The sequence below is a fragment of the Salvelinus sp. IW2-2015 genome, unplaced genomic scaffold (assembly GCF_002910315.2).
Source record: "Salvelinus sp. IW2-2015 unplaced genomic scaffold, ASM291031v2 Un_scaffold2416, whole genome shotgun sequence".
Taxonomy (NCBI): Eukaryota; Metazoa; Chordata; class Actinopteri; order Salmoniformes; family Salmonidae; genus Salvelinus; species Salvelinus sp. IW2-2015.
Genome location: NW_019943737.1, coordinates 55036 through 59471, shown reverse-complemented (window position 1 = coordinate 59471; position 4436 = coordinate 55036). Strand labels below are relative to the sequence as shown.

General features: G+C 42.9%; 1 protein-coding gene across 1 annotated transcript in view; it reads right to left on the bottom strand.

Annotated features, from left to right (window-relative positions):
* LOC112073913 (synaptojanin-1-like) overlaps positions 1–3644 on the bottom strand; it is a 63066-nt gene extending 59422 nt beyond the window's left edge. Inside the window, exon 1 of the mRNA XM_070440321.1 lies at positions 3594–3644. The gene's annotated coding sequence lies outside the window, so the exon portion shown is untranslated. The remainder of the gene's footprint in view (positions 1–3593) is intronic.
* Positions 3645–4436: the final 792 nt, after the last annotated feature.

The following is a 4436-nucleotide window of genomic DNA, read 5'->3' as shown; positions in this document are numbered from 1 at the left end:
CAGGTATACCTCGTTATAAATAATGAACAGTCCATAAACGTTCTTATATGCTGCATCAGATTCATAGCTATATATATATATATATATATATATATATATATATATAGCCTATCGTCCCACAACTGTCTCAGAGTCTGTTTCGGCTATTTCTTTATCGACAAACTGTCCAATAGAATAGGGAAACTTTTCTACTATGGGGAATAGTATATTTACATAAATTGCCAAAATATATATAGCCTAATTAGCCTACTCCTGTCTAAAGAGATTTTTTTTAAACATTTTTATCATTCAAAATAGGCTACTAAAGCATGATTTGTCAACAGAGAATCATTAGCTTACCCTAGCCTACAATCGGAAGGATAGGCAGCCAGCGCAATTTGGCCGGCGCGCTCTACAAATACCAAATAGATGATTGATGAGTTGCGACTGTCAGTGAAAAGTTGAGTGCCCAGTCATACATATCGCAATATTACAAAATTAAATCACGCCAAAACATAATTTGCAAAGCAAATGGCTATAGCTGTAAAGASAAGACAATGAAAATAATAAATCTGTCTTTTAGTTTAGCGAACAACAGTAGACCRWTAGCCGATCTTAATGGCACCAACGGAGAGCATCAGTAATATCCCCTGTGAGTGAGCACTGCGCATACTCACTATCATTGTCGAGTCAGTTAAAAGTTGGTTTTTGGACAATAATTTTCCTCCTCCAGTTTAGACGGACCGAACTCTATTTGTCTCCCCTTCTCATAGGCCTATTATTATGTACAACATTGCTGTTATTGGTTGTTTGCAGAGTAAGCTACCCTGTAATTTGTCGGATTTTAAAAAAGTGTATCAGAATAGCACGAAGTGTGTCCCCCCCCCCCATGCAAATAAAGACACGTATCTGATACAGGCTATAGCCAAGGCCTCTACACTATACGCGCTCAGCCAAGCGGTCTTTTTTTTGCAAACAGTGATCGAGTTATATTATGACAATCTACCCATCATATTACGAATAGTAGGCTATTTTACATAAGTCTGCAAATGCTATGATGCATGTGAAGCTTTATTATAAAAAGGTGCATTTTTTATGGTGAAAATTCACTTTCCCCAAACTTGAAACTCACGCTCAGCCCAATGCATAAGCTAGTGATTTTGCTGTTCGTTACGGCTGAGGAAAAGTAAAATGTGGATAGTTATACTAAAAAAWYATATATATTTTACCTTTATTTAATTAGGCAAGTCAGTTAAGAACAAATTATTATTTTCAAATGACTGCCTAGGAACAGTGGGTTAACTGCCTTGTTCAGGGGCAAAACGACAGATTTTTACCTTGTCAGCTCGGCATCGATACTAGCAACCTTTCGGTTATACCAACGCTCTAACCACTAGGCTACCTCTGGTCTTACTCGTCCCAACGCTCTAACACACTTAGCCTTGGTTACTGGTCCAACGCTCTAACCACTAGGCTACCTGCTGGTACTGGTCCTACGCTCTAACACTAGGATACCTGCTGTTATGCCCAACGCTCTAACCACTAAGCTACCTGCCCGCCTCTACACTCCTTAACCACTAGGCTTACCTGCCGCCTCTCACTACCCTAGACCGCTCACACTTCTCTAGCTACTGCCGCCTCTACACTCTACCATCTAGGCTACCTGCCGCATCTACACTCAACCACTAGGCTACCTGCCGCCTACCTCTCCTCAGCTATGCCGCTCTACGCTTAACCACGGCTACTGCCGCCTCTACGCTCTAACACACTAGGCTACCTGCGCTCTACGCTCTACCATTGGCTACTGCGCCTCTACGCTCCTAACCACTTGGCTACCTGCCGCCTCTATCGCTCTAACACTTGCTACCTCCGCCTCTACGCTCTAACCACTGGCTACCTGCCGCCATCTACGCTCTAACCACTTGGCTACCTGCCGCCTCTACGCTCTAACACTTGGCTACTGCCGCCTACGCTCATCCACTAGCCTTACCGCCCCGCCATCTACCCTAACCACTGTGCTACCTGCCGCCTCTACACTCTAACCACTTGGCTACTGCCGACCTCTACGCTCTAACCACTAGGCTACCTGCCGCTCCGAACATCTTCAAAGTGTGCGGTAAAGGACACACGTCATTGCATCCTACACTTACATGTTCTGTTAAAATGAATTACCATAATCTTAAATGTTATTTCTGTTATTCTGAGCACCGTGGGAGGACACCCTAATCAGGGAACACACCCAAATGCACATGGGTACGGTACATTGCTCAAATGTKCAGTATTTTTTTTATTTTTAAGTTACCGGTCAAATGTCCGGCGCCACATTTTCATAACGGAAACCCTGATATATATACACATATTTACAATACAAATAAAGACACACTTCAAGAGTTGAGCAGTTTGATAAGATGTTGGCACAAAACTAGAAGCTGCTCTCAGATTTATATGGAAGAGCTCTATACCAGCGCCCGGAGGTCGTTCAGTGTGTGTGTGTGTGTGTTAAGTCAAAGGTTATTTGTTCCTCTTCTTCCCCACTCTTTTTTTTTTTTGGAACTGTCACTCATCACCACACCTTGCTGTAAAAAAAAAACATTGACAGTGTGTGCATCTGCAATATCCTGGTGCCGCAGGGCCATACAACGCTGCTATCAGACATCACACAGCGATGCTGCCAGCCTTGGATAGTGATCACAGGCCGTGGATAGGGATCACAATCCCTACCCAGCCCTATTGATAAACATGAGCTTACTGGCCGTCGCTATGTTGACTCCCAAAGTTGAATACCGACAAAAACAACCATTAGCTACGTACCGGTAGTACAACATCTTATTACCAATGACTTCCAAAATACTGTAATAATGAGTGACACATTGCGACATACAGTGTAGGCCTATTTAATAACAAGGTAGATTGATTGCCAAGGCTGCAGTCCGCAAGATACCTGGAGGTTACCAACGACTAGGCCGAGAAGGAAACACCAACAACAACCAAATCTATCGAGTCAGTCACGACTTGTGTCTAGCCTCACCAACTGTGTGCCCAAGATGCGCAGCTCTTTCKTATTCCAGTGCACCACGACAGATCGGTTTTTTGATCTTTGCCTAGTTGCTGCATTGCGAAGATGACAGCCCCCCCTTTAGATTTCAATAGCGGACACCTCTTGTCACGAAAAATGTACGACTTGGTTTTCCTTGGCTTGGGGATGATTAGGTGAGCAGCTAGCTAACGTTAACTAGAGTAGCTAACGTTAGGCGCGGTGGGAATTCACGCCAGATGGATTTACTTAGCTAGTAATCACATCGGCAGCTCACATTACCTGATTTAATTTAAGAAATTGCTGCAAATAATATCCAAATGTTCCTCTTGCGCATGACAGCTTATGTAGCTAGTCAAAATCACCAGCTAAGGAAGGCTAACGCTAGCTATTTCCTCGTATTCATCCATCGCTTTGAATGGTCGATTTCCTTGAGCAAAGGTTAGCTAACTGACACGCTCCGAGCAACCAAACTGCAGACTGAATATTGTTGTTCAACCGTTATATATTGTTGTTCTTCTGAAGTAATAACCGTTGTTTCATACACCGTAGGAAAATGTAAATTTGCTAAACCTCTTACCGTTTCTCCCCGCCGGGTTTTTAGTCTCACAGTCCCCCCGGCCCGTCTTCTTCTTCCTTTTCTTAAAATTTGTATTGGCAGATCGCATCCAAATGAAAGGTGAAAACACCACCACCTACTGTCCTGGAGTGTAAGACCGGTGTCAATCGATTTCTCATAACTAGCCCTGTGTTTCCGCCTACTGTCCTGGAGTGTGAATTCTTTACACTTTGTGACAGAAAAGGGGGGAATTGCCCTACCAACTACCTTACAATAATTAAAACATCACACTATTCCACTACTTGGCCCTATCCAGGCTGCGGAGGGGAGGATGGCTCATAATAATGTCTGGAACCGTGCAAATGGAATGTCATCAACACATGGAAACCATGTTTTTTAAAAATATTTTTTATTTATTTCACCTTTATTTAACCAGGTAGGCTAGTTGAGAACAAGTTCTCATTTACAACTGCGACCTGGCCAAGATAAAGCAAAGCAGTGTGACACAGACAACAACACAGAGTTACACATGGAATAAACAATAAACAAGCCAATAACACAATAAACAAATCAATGACACAGTAGAGAAAAAAAGAAAGTCTATATACAGTGTGTGCAAAAGGCATGAGGAGGTATGGCAATAAATAAGCCATATTAGCGAAGAATTACAATTTAGCAGATTAACACTGGAGTGATAAATGAGCAGATGATGATGTGCAAGTAGATACATGTAATCTCTGTAACCGGGTCCACGTTTTGCAGCTCTTTCAGAACATCTGTCCATGGAGAACAAGAGCAKCTCCTCCCAGCTGCCCACTGCACTGAGGCTAGGTAACACAGTCACCATCGATAAATCCATTCAGA